A 16,849-nucleotide genomic window follows, 5' to 3' on the forward strand; every position below is an offset into this window, starting at 1 on the left:
CCCCAGCCGGCAACTAAGCACTGCGCAGCCGCTTGCTCACTCCCCCCCACCCAGTGGGATGGGGGAGAGACTCAGAAAAAAAAAAACCTCGTGGGTTGAGATAAAGACAGTTTAATAGGACAGAAAGGAATGAAAAACAATGATAATGATAATAATAATATGACAATAGTAATACTAAAAGAATTAAACTATACAAAGCAAGTGGTGCACAATGCAATCGCTCACCACTCGTTGACTGATGCCCAGTTAGTTCCCGAGCAGCAATCCACCCCTCCCAGCCAACTCTCCCGGTTTATATGCTGAGCATGACATCATATGGTATGGAATAGCTCTTTGGCCAGTTTGGGTCAGCTGTCCTGGCTGTGTCCCCTCCCAACTTCTTGTGCCCCTCCAGCCTTCTTGCTGGCTGGGCATGAGAAGCTGAAAAATCCTTGACTTAGTACAAACACTACTTAGCAACAACTAAAAACATCAGTGTGTTATCAACATTATTTTCCTACTAAATCCAAAACACAGCACTATACCAGCTACTAGGAAGAAAATTAACTCTGTCCTAGCCGAAACCAGGACACCAACCCTTATAAAATTCAAACCACAGAAAGCTCAAAATTTGTATGCAGTTCACAAATCCAGTGTACTTTGTGTTTTACATGTATAATCTGAGATAGCCATGTAGAAACAGATAAACTGCCCATGAATGCCCGCTGCTTTCCCAGGTTGGGGAACGAAGGGAGATCTAAGCTTTATGGGCTGTTCAGAGCATCTGTTGTATGCAGCCTCTAGATCAGAGAGAGCAGAAAGTCCCACAGCGGTACAGGACCGCTTGCATAACACTTTCTACTATACAGCTTACCTGTAGCTTGGAATATGGACAGAGATTTTCCATACTAGGTGTCTGCTCCAGGTGAAGTTTCCCCTCCTTCCTCCCATTAAACAAAACAGCATTTTACTAAGAATGGTGCAGCTGTTTCCAAAAACTAAATTAGGAGGGTGAGAGGGGCTTATTTTTTTTTGTTGAAAAGCTGTAGCAACTCAGTGCTGATGGCAAAGGTACACATACTACAGCCATCAGGGCAAAAGCAGCCCACCAAGATAACATATGCAATGAGCAGCCAGTTCCTGAGGTCTCTCCAAGGCAGACGTTCTCCTCCTGCAATGGACACAGGCTACAGTTGCATGAGCGTCCCCAGGTGAGAGGCAGCGGGGATTGTGTTGTGGCCACCAGAACTGGCCTGCAACTCATCACCCACTCCATGCTGCTATCTGAGGTGCTTCCTGCCAGGAGCAGCATGCGTAGACTGGTCCCAGACACCTTCCAGACCTGGGCAGGAATCGCTTCACGTCAGTTCCTTCAACCCTGACTTACGCTCTTAGAGACTGGACACGTTAAGGGGGGGTGTGGAAAAGCATTAGACTTATAAACAAGAAAGTTAGCCCTAAGGATGAGCGATACATCCCTGTTGAAGGGTAGACTACAAGCATCCACCGGAGATAAAACGCTGGTGAAACACAAGACAAGGCCAAGTAACAACATACACATCTGCTAAGCACTGAATTGGCTGGTGGCCTGGAAAAAGTACAGGTCTTTAAACCAATTAATAAACTACACTTCATCAAACAAAGTATCTTTGGTAAAGGGCTCAGCTACATGTCCTCGGAGCAGGACTGCAACCAGTAAATAATTAATCTTGCCTTCGTGGTTTTAAATCATGCACTGAAATGTAAATGCTCACTGTATCCTTATGCAGGGTATGTCGTCCCCAAAGTTGTTCCTCTCCGCTGCTCCTGACTGATGAAGAAGCAAGCAATAAATTGCTAATGACTGAGGAGGAATCGAGTACAATGAAGCACCACAGGGCACATATAAACATCGTTCATTTGATAAAAAGTTATTCTTGTTATGTCAGAACATATTCACATTTGCCTGAAAGCACAAGGAAGGCAGAGTTCATATAGACAAAACCACCTGCACATACGTTACTCCATTAATTAAGGTTAGATAACGATGACTTAAAGCTATTCTCCTTAGTGCACAGACAGCCATAGTTAGGCCGTTTATTAACTGCACAGCACTACAGCATATAATCATGTAATCACAAAAGCCATTCTTTATCTGTAGCGTTTAGAGAACAGTTTATTTCTAGAGATGCCAAAGTTCAGCCAAGTGAAATCTTCTGCTACGAGTCATTATTTTTACCATTTCTCCATTATTTCTTGGCCAGTTTATAGCTGCTAAGAAAGCACCATAAACCATGGCACAGCCCGCTCACTCTGCGGCTGAGCAAACAAGAGCTTGCAATAGAGAAGGACTCTGGTCCTTCATTATTTTTTGAACTCTCGACCTTTTTGTTCAGTAAAAATATTTGCACTATGCTAGTTATTTTATAAGCACTCTCCTCTCCACTTACAGAGAGAGACAGAAAAGGAGCAAACAAGTTACAAATGACTATCATAGCTCAGAGACACACAACTACCAGTGTATCCTTCACCCACACAATCACTTCATCAAAATAAAGCGTAGCAATGGAAAGAAAAATCACAGCTATTTGGTCTCTGACTTGGTCATCATTTTTTCCTCCCGTTCCACACCCTTCTCCTCCTTTCCCTCTGGTTGCCGGCACTGCTCCTTCAGCAGTATATATTGATTATTTCTAGATTGGGAAGCTTCAAAGTTTTCAGACCTCACTTCATCTTAACAAGCCTCGTTTGTTAATGACAGCTTATGTGATGCTAACTCAGAGCACGGCTTTTTTCTGTAACGGCCAGGACCGTGGGGCACGCTGGTAAATAGAGAGCATTAGGAAGCAGCCTCAAAGGCTGCCATTAAAAACTCCTCCGGCATTTACAAGAGATAAGTGACTGCCAGCGAGAGAAAAAACCATGCTGAGCGATGGGAGAGAAAGCCTTTCTCTCCGGAGGGGCTCCGGGGACGATGCAGGGGTACGGCGTGAAGCTCAGCGGAAATGACGGCAAGTTCAGCAGCCTGACGAGGCACAGCTATTCGGTATGACCGCAGCCACGCTGAAGGGGCAGATCACAAAACACTGAGATGGGCGAGTGAAAAAGAAAACATAAAATGGCATTGTAAGTAAATACAAATGTTCTTTACAGTAAAGAACACATTTTGCAGCCTGTTTCCCTTTCTCGTTAGAAATGAAGTTTTTCAGCGTCCTTTATTATTTCCAGATGTTGATTTTCTCCCCCCCCCAACATCTGTTACTATTCACTTTTTAAAATGCGATGTTACAGATTATTCGGCAGGTTTTTTTCCTGTTACAAAACAAAAAGATGTTTGAAATTCACCTGCCAAATATTTAACTTCAGTCAATAAATGTCTATGAAGAAAACCACTTTCGCAGATGGAGCTTTCATCTGCAGTTACAATACCCTCAATGTACCTGTCAGAGGCTGTAGCTTTCACCTTTTATTACTGTTCCAGATATGTGTTTAAAAAAAAAAAAAAAGATACTGATGTTAACAAAAACACACATGCAAGAAGTAAGTGTTGAAATCGATAGCGGTTCCCCTACTATTGCTCACCGATCCCCAAAAATTACCACTAGGAATGGAGGAAAAAAATCCAAATGGATCTTTAAAAGCTGTTTGTATAATGTCATACTAATAAAAGGAAATGCACCCTCTCGTGTGTTATGGGCGGCACCATTCATCTAGTATTTAAAAAAAAAAAATTAGTCTTACACTACTTTACATAGCTTGTTCTCTGATGCTTTTACATCTGCACAACACAATAAAGTAAACCTTTCTCTCAAGTTCTTTTTTGTTCTAAAAAGTGCTCCAAATTCCTTCTGAAGAACTGGGATGTTCTTCCTCAAAACTGTAGTAAACTCAGGCTTCAGGATAGATGTGTTTTGCCTCCAAAAGGCTCCCACGGGACCCATGTAAACGTAACCCAAACATTTTGGGTAAGAGGAAAACGATACAAGATGGCATTGGTCTCCATTACCACATATATTATGTGGCCCATAACATTTAAATTACAAGTACGTGTGGTATCTCGTTCAGATATGCGACAGGAAATACCATTTTTAGAATATTGAAACTGCAAAAAAAAAGCTGGCTGAAATAACAGTTGATCCGAAATGCATCAATTCCAGTGAACCCAAAAGCTGCAACTCATCTCAATTCATCCTCTTCTGCCTGAAAACAATCTTCCCATTTAACAGATTAACTCAGTGCCTCAGCATTTAATGAGCAGTAGTTGCAGCTTAATTTCTTCATTTTAATACATCAAGGATGTAAGGAAGAGAAATCCTATTCTATTATTGAGAGACTTTATAGGCTGTAGCTATTACTAGGTCTTTTGCTGCTTTGAAAATCCCAGATCAACTCTGCAGCAAAAATGCTGCTCAAGCTTTGTGCCCTGCTGGGGGGATACCGTTATCTCTTCCTACAGTGAAACAGTAATAATAACTTCCTACTTGCTCCAAGGTGCAATTCAAGGTATTGACTTTGGTACTTTTAATCCAGATACGGCTTGGTCCTCAGCTAGCTGGGGATGCTGACTTGTCATTCAGCAATGTCCCCCACCACCCTGATGGAGTGGCCTTGTGTCCTGGTTTCGGCTGGGACAGAGTTAATTTTCTTCTTACTAGCTGGTACAGTGCTGTGTTTTGGATTTAGTGTGAGAACGATGTTGATAACACACTGATGTTTTAGTTGTTGCTAAGTAGTGCTTATCCTAAGATAAGGATTTTTCAGTTTCTCATGCTCTGCCAGCAAGCAGGTGTGCAAGAAGCTGGGAGGGAGCATAGCCGGGGCAGCTGACCTGAACTAGCCAAAGGGGTATTCCATACCATGGAACATCATGCCCAGTATATAAACAGGGGGGAGTTGGCCGGGAGGCACGGATCGCGGTTCGGGAACTAACTGGGCATGGGTCAGCAGGTGGTAAGCAATTGCATTGTGCATCACTGGGTTTTTTTCCTTCCCCCCCTTCCTTTTTTTTTTTTCCTGCATTCCTTTTCATTACTATTATTATTATATTTCATTATTACTATTGTTAGTATTATATTTTACTTTAGTTATTAAACTGTTCTTATCTCAACCCACGAGTTTTACTTTTTTCCTTTCCTTTCCTCCTCCTCACCCCACTGGGAGGGGGGAGGGGGAAATGGCTGCGTGGTGCTGAGTTGCTGACTGGGGTTAAACCACGACACCTTGCATCGCCTCCTCCACGGCAGGGAAGCGGCAGCATCTGAACCAGCACAGCACGTGACTGAACCCCCTGAGCATCTCACTCCCAGGGTCTTCCCTAACATTTGGCACCAGTTAAAACCCTCAAGCACATCCCTCCGGATTTAAACACAAAGGCCCTCTTTTTAAATATTGGGGGAGCATGGGGTCAGCTAAAGGGGAACGGCAGGGCAACACCTCCCTTCTGCAAAGTGTAAAGCAAGTAAACGCAATGTTTAATAGACAGTACTCACGTTCTAAAACACACAGAAAAGCATAATTTTATAAATATATTCCTTATTGCCTCTCTAGCTCCAGAGACCATCGTGGCTTCAAAACTGTTAGGCTATACATCCTCGAAATAAATTCTCTTTGTAACACCTGAGCACGTATCTTACGTGTGCCACTTGCATGGTGGGGTCTTATTGGGCAAATATCAACCTCACGAATTGTTTCAAGCTCAAAAAAAGCAGATTTACCTACACACAGTGTGACAAAACAGTTAAATAATCCCTTCAAAATAAGCTGAGCTCTTCGCACAAGCTACTCTGTGGACAACGCCTGGTCATTATATTTCCACCCTTCCAGAACGACTACGGACCCCATACACTACTACACGTCAATTATATTTCCAGGAACAATGTCGTCCATTGCACATAGGCTATATAGAAATTTAATGCAAAACTCTGCATACTGTGCCTGCTGTGGTGAAGCTGTCCCATAACGATACCATATGAGTTGTTACCGTTTCTTGTACAAATATGTAGACAATTCTTCAAGCATTTTGCCATAAAGTGTAATAGTCTCGCAGGAAAGTACAAATTCTCTGCAGTTTAAGCAATAAAGTACATATGGTATATAAAATACCCTAAATGTTTGTAAGCCCTTGTGATATTCAAGTAGAATATGGCAGATTTATCTCTGTATTTTACAGCCATATTCTTTGTATCATAGCTTTGTTTATTACTTAACTATGCAAAAAAATTTGAAGCATACCTTCTACGTAAAATACTGCCTGATTTATGTTGATTTGCCTCAGATTTTATTTTGAGACTACATATGGCTGCACTTTTATTTAACTCTGCTCTATCTCTCCTAGACACACACACACAAAAAGTTCTCCAACTTATACCTCTGAAATAAACATAAGCATAAGGCACAACTGACGGGAAATAGGAATTTCTTGGCTTTCACTTGTATTTGGGATATATACATGGATTAAGTCTCCCACTGCATTACTCATTTCATTACTTTTAGAAAATAAGGAACTGGTGTAATAGTCAAAAATATACACTGACTTCAAAGTGTAATGTGAACTTATATTTACATGGCTCGCTCTCTGGGGCATACGCACAGCTGGGAGAAGTTCGGAGCTCGCAGCTAATCTGTTTAATTTGGAATTCCTTACTCTTGGCCCCGAGAGCTGGAGGAATTAAAGCTTTCAGCTTTTGACACCGCGCACGTCCCCAGAGCAAAGGCAGGCGTAACTCATGCAAACGCCTCTTGCTATTACTTGTTTCTGCTTTGAGTCAAAGGGGAGTTTACAAATAAGGTGGTTGGTACTTGCACGTGCAAGCATGAAAAAAATAATGTTTTTAAGGGCATCAACACAACACCACACATCACAGTATGTTCCCAAGCAGAGACAACGCTTACTTTCCTCGCTGGGGAAAAGGATACGGCAGAGGCTGAAACAGTCTCTAGTGAGGATGGTGTCACATGGTTTGGGACGTGGGGGACTCCCCACCACAAGGGCGAGTACCGACTGCTACAGCACCGACGCGCTCTGCACACCGGGAGAGCATCCAGCGCTCGGGAGGGATGCTACACAGAGGCACTGGATGAAGGAGGCCTGAAGAAATGCCGGCTCCTCTGCCTCTCAGAGTCACACCTCATGCTTTAAAGGCTGTAAGCAGATATGAGATTCACACAAGAGGGAAAACCTATGGGAAGCTCTCAAATGAAAAATGAAAGAAAAGCAGCAGTGCTGCCAGATTCACATTTCTGCTAACTATTCTAGCCTGCACGGCTGTGGTTGAAGTGGGTCTTCCCCAAAGAAGTAGCTCTTCTTGCTCACAACAGGAGGAGGTCAGACGGTGAGGACCTTCCAGTTTATATGAAAATTTAGCGTAGTTATTCAAAACAATTCCAATCTTTGCCATGAAATAATCACCCAAACCTCAGCTGCTATGCACTGTAAATAAACTCCTTTTCATGTCTAGATCCATTCTAGGAGACCTTCCCTAACACTCAGATGTGAAGTCATTTCAAAGCTGCCTCAAAAAGACAACAAAATAGCATGCATGACTGGTCTTGTGTGTAACACGATCGGGTTCGACCCATCTCCCCATATACCCTAAGTCCCGATTCCCACACCCTCCCTCGCCCCGCTCCAGCAGTAACACCGCCACCGGTGAGTCAGACCAGCTTTCTCCTTCAGTATTTTCTTAGTTGGGAATAGAAATCAAGGCAGGAAAGCCTAGACACAACATTTTACTGGAAGTGCCTGTAGGATTTTACAGGGACATGCCAAAGATGCTTTCTACAGGAACTGAGAGATTTTCATAAATCACTGCAACAATCACCTGGGATCTGCACCACCATTTCTCTCAAGGCTTTTTTGCAGAGTTTATTATCACGAATGTAACTTTCAGAATGGGATAAAATAAACTAAATAGAATAAATAAAAATAAATAAACTAAATAAAATAAACTAAAATAGAAACGTTACTTAAGTGTCATTGGGAAAGATACTGGAATGGAGACCTGAAGCCACTCTTGGAAGTCACTCAAGAGTTTCTCCGTCAGTGCATGCAGTCAAGCACTGAGCTGCAAAAAACAATAGTAGTCCTCTTACCCTAAAGGCCACCTTGCTTACCTGAAGGGAACTACGAAGTCACTTGCAGCAATTCCTATACTGTTTGCTGTGACTTAGCCAGTATGCAGATACATTACAAAACACATGAATCAATGAACGCAACAGCACGGAGAACTCAGTCAAAAGCCAGTCTCCAGCTACAAAACGTTCAAGGATCACAGTGCTTGCAACAAGCACTTTCTAACATCCAAAAAAAAAAAAAAAGTTTTCCCAATCCACAGCTACATATAACTATTTTGTTTCAAGAAGATGCAATCACATCTTGCATCACACCACCAACTCTGGATAATTCTAGTACATAAGAAAGAGCTGGAAACAGGCACACTTTATAACCTGTTATTTTTTTGAAAATGTAACAAAAGTGACAAAAAAGGTGCTTATCTCTGGTATATCATCAGGTCTAACCACAAGAATAGCAAACACCAGTACTCGACACAAGTCTAAGCATCTTTCTCGGGTCCATCAGTCCTCACTTCTCACTCAGTTCCTCCCGAAGAGACTCAGAAAAGAGTCCCATCTCGGATTTCCAGCATTTTCCTGTTCACAGGGTGGATTCCTGTCTCGGAAGGTGACAGGCTGTGCCAGGTCTAAGTAACGTATGCCTGGTAGCACGTGTTTCTGTGCATCTTTGGACTCCAGGTTGGTAACTGAGAAGGCAGGACAGGGTGTATCTGTGCTCGTGCCCCCTTTGCTGGCAAACAGGGTATGGTCAGGAAAAACCTCAAGAGGACACAATCTGCTATCAAAGGCAGTAGGAGCATTTCTACTAACTCGAATTAAACCACAAAATGTTATACGGAACATCTTTAACAGAAGAAAACTCTCTTTTCCTAGAAGAAATAATAAAAAGCATGATCAAATCAATATTAACTACTCAGTGTTTTTATTCTCTTCCTTCCTAGATATCACAGTGCCTTCTAAGTGACATCACTTGTGTGCAAGATGTGATTGCATCTTCTCAAAACAAAATAGTTACATGTAGCTGTAGATTGGGAAAACTTTTTTTTTTTTTAATGTTAGAAAGTGCTCGTTGCCAGCCTGTGATCCTTAAATGGTTTGTAGCTGGAGATTGGCTTTTGATTGACTTCTCTGTGCTGTTGCACTTAATTTCTTCCTATTATCTGGTTAGACAAGATATGTAAATCATTTTTAATTCACTTCACCGTGCATATGCATGTTTCTTTCGTGTATACCGCACACCTCTCCACAGGGTCTTTCTTCTTCCTACAAATGAAACCCCCCCAATTAGAAGACAGACAGGGGAGAGGAGGCTGAGGTTGCTGGGCTGTCGAGCTGCGGGGAGCAGCGCGGGTGCACCCCTGAAAGGTGCTTCTGTTCCCGCTCCCTTTCAGTTTACTCAGCCAGTCCTGTTTTATCCTCTCTGAATCGCACTCCTCTTCAGCATCACCATAGTGACTGCATAACTTACACTCCGTAGGCAGATTTCAGAGACCCAATGGACAGTTGCAGAAGAGCCTCATGTAAACTGCTTATTGACACTAGCTGACGTTTTACTGTACAGACGGTTTGTTTTTTAACAAAAAAAAAAAAAAGCCAACAAACCCTCAGCATAGTGCTCTGGCCTGGAAGAGACAGGAAAATAAATCTATTTTTATTTACAGTACTTCTGCAGGTCACTAAGTTAATGGAAAGTTACTGCATCTACTGAAGCAATTTTTAACTGTGTTTAGGAAACATGTTATTATTAGGAACACACAAACATCCCACAAAAGTACTCTGGTCACGGCAGCGCTGCAGAGGGCTCTAGCAAGTAGTTTAACATCCCAAAGCCCTCCCTCTCCCCTCCCCCTGAGCAGAGGCAGAGATTTATAATATGCCACCGAGCAGCAGAAATGCAGTTACTGGTGGCTGTCCCGCTTCTGTAAAATGAACAGCCTTTTTTTTTTTTTAAGGATTAAATAGCCCTCTGGATTTAAAAAAAAAAAAAAAAAGCCTGAACGCTTTGGCACATGGATCACATCAAAATATTAAACTGGTCACAGTCAGAAACAAATTTAAACCTGGTCCTCTGCTAGTGTTTGCAGTGTCCAAGGGAAGCAATGGATGAAATGCCACAAAGAATACATGACGCAGAAGTACACTTCAAAAACTCTTGCCACTAATCTCAGCAGTGAATAATAAAAAGTAGGGAAGTTAACAGAAATACTATATTTAGCATATTCACTGAACAACATAATACATTCTCCTGTTTGTTTTTTTTAATCCACGTTTAAAACTAAAACTATCTCATGCTTTAGTGCCCAACAAACAAGCGTTAGTACCTTCCCGGAGACTAACATAAGATTTGCAGAGCTCTTCTAACCTGAAAAGTACTGCCTGACAGCTATTAGTAACATTTTTTGACAGACGAACTCTCTCAAACTGCAGGATACTCCCCTTCTCCCTGCCTTAAAGCCTTATAAGAATACTAGCACTAATGAGGAGAGTCACAATTAAATTCTTCTTTGTTTATTAATAGTAGTTATTAATAGCTAGTGATGACAGTCACATCAGAAAGTATAATTCATAACGCAGTCACCCAAAAAAGCCTCACTTGGGTTCCTCTCCAAAAGCTTTTTAAGATAGACGTGTGGGTACCCTGGCTTCCTGAAGCAAAAGACTTCAGCTCATATTTATACCAATCAAAAACATAAGAAAAGGAGTGGTGGACTAGAGGAATCTGTTTACCAACACATGAAGTAAAACACTATCCATGACAGTGCATCTCTATTCATGTAATTGGGTGCGTTTCATGTTGGAGTTAACACTTACACACAGAAAAACTTAAAAGTTTACATTAATTTGCTATTTAGAGATCTGGATTTGGGCAGCGATATCAAAAAGCTGGGCCATTAAGCTTACAAATCCCAATAATTTTTAAAGTGATAGAAAATAACATTCTTTATCTGTGCAGAAGGAGACGGGGAGAGGGAGAATAATCAAATCTGAGCATGAAACAAGGACCTCATACCTGCCTTTGGGCAGAATTTCCCAGTGGTGTGATTTACAACTCCAGCCACGCTCTCTGTTGTACAAACTGCTTCTGTGCTCAACTACAACTAGTTACAGAGTGCAGTGCTAAGCTCTTCTTTCCATGTGGCTACCCATACATATAGTCAAGAAAGCAGCTAATTTTTTTCATAACATTTTCTCGCTGTAGGTGTGCTTTCAGGGCACTAAACCAGGCAACTCAAGGTTTTGTCTTCAGCTACCTCTTTTTCTTCTTCTCTTACAGACGTAGCAGAGTCTCAGCCTCCAGATAGGGAAAAGTGAGTGTCCTGGTTTCGGCTAGGACAGAGTTAATTTTCTTCCTAGTAGCTGGTATAGTGCTGTGTTTTGGATTTAGTAGGAAAATAATGTTGATAACACACTGATGTTTTTAGTTGTTGCTAAGTAGTGTTTGTACTAAGTCAAGGATTTTTCAGCTTCTCATGCCCAGCCAGCAAGAAGGCTGGAGGGGCACAAGAAGTTGGGAGGGGACACAGCCAGGACAGCTGACCCAAACTGGCCAAAGAGCTATTCCATACCATATGACATCATGCCCAGTATATAAACTGGGGGGGAGTTAACTGGGAGGGGGGATCGCAGCTCGGGAGCTAACTGGGCATTGGTCAATGAGTGGTGAGCAATTGCATCGTGCACCACTTGCTTTGTATAGTTTAATTCTTTTAGTATTGCTATTGTCATATTATTATTATCATTATCATTGTTTTTCATTCCTTTCTGTCCTATTAAACTGTCTTTATCTCAACCCACGAGGGTTTTTTTTTCCTGATTCTCTCCCCCATGCCAGGGGTGGGGGGGAGTGAGTGAGCGGCTGCGTGGTGCTTAGCTGCCGGCTGGGGTTAAACCACGACAGTGAGTTAACAGCAAAATGAATAGTTCATGTTTAAGAGCCTCAGGCTCCAAAACTTCTGTTCCCTCCTCCCCAGACAGTCATTACCACTCTCCCAAAAAAAGCTAACTCCTGTTTGTAGAGAAATCAGGGAGGGTTTCTACTGCGCTCCACCTCAGAGAAAAAACATTGGGGAAGGTAAGTGTAGACTTCTGTAACTTAACTTTCGCTGGGCTCCCATAAAATACCTTAGTCAGCATTTTCCCTAGCACATTTCAGAAGTGCTCTTATTTGCCACAAGTATCAGAACACCTACGTCTTTAAAAAAAAAACTTACTGGAAGTCACTCCTTCAGTGAGTACTTATTTAAAGCCAGAAAGTCTATATTCTTTCTCATTTACAGTATGCTTGAAATAGCATCTCTAGAGTTTGCACTAAGGGTATATCTGGTAAGCGCAGTCTAATCATTTCAGCCCCGTGCGGCACATCCTTCTGCATCCGCTCCGGTTGTTTTCCCAAAGTCCTGCGCCCTGCTGTATGTACGGGAGAGATTTCTGCAGCAATGATTTCAAACACCGTGAGCCTCCAGGCATAGTTTAACATCATCAGCTGAACCACTAGAAAATATGAGAAAGGCTCCAGGAATTCATTTCACTTCAAGCGTTAAATAAAAAAACTTCTCGATTGCCCCAGTCTCCTCCCTAACAAGGCAAAAAGTCATGGGAACTTGATCCTGCGGGATGCCCGTCACCCAAACCCCACCGATTTCCGCAGCGGCTCAAAGCTCCGGGTACCCCAGGCAAAGCCATCCCCTTTTCACCCCTTCTACTTTAAAATAAAAAAAAAAGAGAAAGGGGAAAAAAAAAGAAAAAGAAGGAAAAGAAAAATGAAAGGAAAGAAAAAGAAAAAAAGAAAAAAGAAAAAAGGGAAAAAAAGGAGAAGAAAGGAAAAAAGGAAAAGAAAAAAAGAAAAAGAAAGGAAAAAAGAAAAGAGAGCAAATATTATTTTTTTTTAAATCCTGTTCTTAAACCAAAACAAAGCAGCCCCATCCACCGGCCCGTTTCAAGCCAGGACTTCTGGGCTGCGCCTCAACTACCGGGAAAATTCCACTTTTGACGAAGCCCCCTCCGCGCCCCGGGGACCCACTCCGACCGCTCACGCTCCGGTCCCCGGGAGCAGCCTCCCCCCCCCGGGGCAGAACCACCCGACTTCGGCCCCGTTCCCTGCCACACCGGGCCCTTTCCTTACCCGCGAGTCACCGCCTCGCCGCCGCCATAGGGGACCGCCCGCCGCCGGGAGAGGCAGCAGCAGGCACCGGCGGGGCAGGGGGCGGCGGCGGGGCGGGGCGGCGGGGCGGGGCTTAAGCCCCGCCCCGCCGCCCCGCCCCGCCGCCGCCCCCTGCCCCGCCGCCGCCGCCCCCTGCCCGGGGGAGCATCGGGGCAGCAGTGACACACGTACAAATCCTCATCTACGCGGTAAATACTACTGAGCTCTTTCGAACGGCTTCGCAGCCTTCATTTAAAACAGCACCGAGTGTATTAATTTAATTTTCACGTAAATGGGAAGTAAGGAAGTTACCCAAGCAGCTACGAAGCCCGTGAAACGCGAGGAAGAAAACGCCCGATGAAAACAAGATTTCATTTCGGTGGCAACAGGAGCTACAGCAGCAGAGGAAAGTTTCTTACTAGTGAAGTATAGTTAAGGCAACTTTGTGTGCGCATTTGGCCATAACTATATCCGTAGGGTATCAATCGGCCTTTGCTGAAGCCATGAAAAGGGCAGAACTCATCCTTCAACCAGCCAAGAGGAGAGGAAATGAAGATGGACAAGAGCAGGGATAGACGGTGTCTTTGATGGCCCAAAGGACAACACTTCCTGGGAAGAGCTTCAATTCGTTCCTTCCTTCTCCTCCAAAAGTTTCCTCTGGAGGAGCCTCATGCCTCTAATGAGGACAAGGACTCCAGGATCACTCTCTTCAGTTGTGCACCCTTCCTAGATGTCTCTCTGGTAGCGCTGCGCTGGCTAGAAAGCCTGGGTAGAGCTCCACAGCCATTTAGCTTATATCAGATATATAAACTTGCTGGTTTCTTAGCAGATCTGAAGCCAGGGTGATTTTCTAAGTTGTGTAAGAATAGCCGTTTCCTCCTCTGCAGTGTCAATCTTCCTATCTCCAAAAGGGCAAACACTGTCAAAAAAAGGGCAAAGGATTTCTTGGTGTCTAAATGTTCATGCCCCAGGAAAGGGACACCTAAAGAAACAAAAACAAACACAAACCTGTGCTTTAACAGAGATGAGACTCAGCCCTTGGGAAAGAACTTTATGGGTGGAGGACCAGCCAGAAAAATCTGTTACTATTGTCCTCAAGAGTAAGAGAATATGACTTGCAGTGAAAGAGGAGTGAGGAAGGGCAAGCTACTGAAAGACTAGGAGATTCAGAGGTGAACTACCACTGTTTTATGGAGATGGGGACCTCGTGGGGAACAGGCTTGGAGGAAGCACATTGGCAGCCTCTGGTGAGGATACAAGACACTGTCACGTGACAGAGGTGTGCCAAGGCTGACTTTCCATGAGGTGAGAAACTAGTGAGACTGTTTTACAAGTTCTTATGTTGTCAGAAAGTCATGCCAAAGCAGACAGGCTTTTCTGGAAATTGAGTTGAGGCAGGCTCCAGTAAATTCAATGGCGTGAGGTGGGATGAGCAGTGGCCCTGAGAAGCATGAGACAGCAAAGACTTCTGTCAGCACTGAAGGACAGCATTTCCAACAACACCCTGCAGATCTTGGTAAAGCATCACTTTTTCTTCAAGGTAGGCCATCAGAATTGCCAAGCCTTCCTAAAAACCAGCAGAGCTATGGAAAGACCAAGCTGCAATGTGGGAAGACCAAGTCCAGGCCAGGCCTTGCCCTGTGTTCACCCTCTGCACCTCCCAGCTCCAAGAGAGGATAGGTTACCTCATGCTTTCAAAGTTCCTCTGGAGATAGGAGTTCCTCCAAAGACATGCAGCGCAAGGCTTGGAAAATGGCTTCATTATCAACAGGATAATACAGTCATATGATCTTAAGTAACAGAAATTCCTTCTTATCCGTTACACTGGGCATCTCTAGAGTGCACCTACCAGAGGTGACAAGGTACCATGAGGGAAGTCTGCTCCTAAAAGGACAGAACACATAGATAGAATGGGTAGGATGAAGAGGGGGAAACCACCTATAAAACCCTCTAGAGCATTCCCAGGGGCGTGGAGCAGAGCTGCCAGGGAATGCAGGTACTCAAATTGCCCATATGAAAAGCTACCGCTAGCAGTGGTAGCTCACTTAGAGCAGTGAGCTCCAGTTTCTCGTGTAATGCATCCAGAATTCTTTGTAAAGCATCATCCGTCCATTTTAGCTTCACTGCTTTTCAGTGTTGTTGAACTTTCCCTTGTATTTTAAAGAGAATAAGGAGGGATGTGCTTTTGTAAATTGCTTTCATTTGTCCTACTTATCTTCTCTGAAAAGTTTTTTTTTATGTTTTCTCTGAAAATTAAGCAATCTTAATTCTTTGCTCTATGCATGGGAAATATTATTCAGGCTCTGGCTGTCTGCATTCGCAATAGAAGTGTTCAACAGTTTTCCCTACAAATAAATTCTTCTGTAAGCTTAATGCCATTACAAAAGTTGCACTAGGAAAAACATTGGCCATTCTTGGTTAAAAATTTCCATTTTTATTACCTTAATTAAAAAAAAAATCCAGTGCCCAATATAGTTAGCCAGGACTTTGTTCACGAGTGTTTATCATTTCAAGCCAGGTAAGATACTGGTTGTTAAAATTACTGTCCCAATGAATTTTACATTGATAATACATAATTTCACCTGAGGGCTTGCTACCTACCAGCTTCTGACAGAATCTTGCTGCTGTTTGTATTTCCATCTTAATATCACATAAGGGTCAGCAACAGTTCACAGAGGAAGGATTTGAGGATCTCCTACATAGACAGCAGAGGGGAAAGAAAGGATAGTGCTCTTTTCTGATAACCTGGAATTTTTTCACCATAATTTAATGTGTAACTTGCAAGCCAGTGAATTGTTACATGTACATTTTTCTCTCTTTCAATGTGTTTCTTCAGTACTGCCAGCCCAAGGCCTCCAGGCTCAGATCGCAAAGCCACAGCCCTGGCAAGCACGGGGTTAGGTAGCTCCGCATGCCACCCTCACCCCAGCGTGTAGCCCTGGAGGTGCCAGAAGCTGATCTCAACCTCTTCCCTCTGGAATTCCATCCCAGTGAGTCTTCTGCCTTCTCCCAGGACACACCCAGCCTCTTGGCAGAGGGAACCAGAGGATCAATACCTCCTGTTGCGCCAAAATGCCAGGAAATTAGAAAGTATTTCTAATTTCTCATGTTTTCTACATACTCCAAAATGAGTCCTTCAGACTCTCATGTACTCCTGCACAACATTCAATAAATCTTTTTGCCTGTTAGCTTCCACATTAGCCCTTTCTAATGGTTTTCAAGTGGGAAGGGTATTAATTTCTCGTATCTCCTTATCAAGGTCAGCATTTGTCTAAAAATAGATGAGATTTTTCCTTTGCTGAAACAAGTGTATACATTTTCAAGACAAGACTGTTCTCCAGTGAATTCTGCTATCATTTTCTCTTCCTCCAAAATAATTCAGTGCAATATAAACTCAAGCAGTAGAGGAAAATAAAGGTAACATACTGAGATTTAAAAGTCCTTAATATAATTTGACTTTAATAAATAGCATATTCAGGACAAATTAGAACTATTAAAATTATTTCCATTGTAAATACAGTTTGAAGAGTATTCCACATACAGATACAGTATTATATATTGCTCCAGGCAGTTACTAAACTCATTCAACATTTTACAATGCTATCAAAGTCAGTTTACATTGCTGACTATATGTTGATCTTAACATGATTTGCAGTATATTACCCTTTTTATAAAATG

The sequence above is a fragment of the Gymnogyps californianus genome, chromosome 3, assembly GCF_018139145.2.
Source record: "Gymnogyps californianus isolate 813 chromosome 3, ASM1813914v2, whole genome shotgun sequence".
In the NCBI taxonomy this organism is placed as follows: domain Eukaryota; kingdom Metazoa; phylum Chordata; class Aves; order Accipitriformes; family Cathartidae; genus Gymnogyps; species Gymnogyps californianus.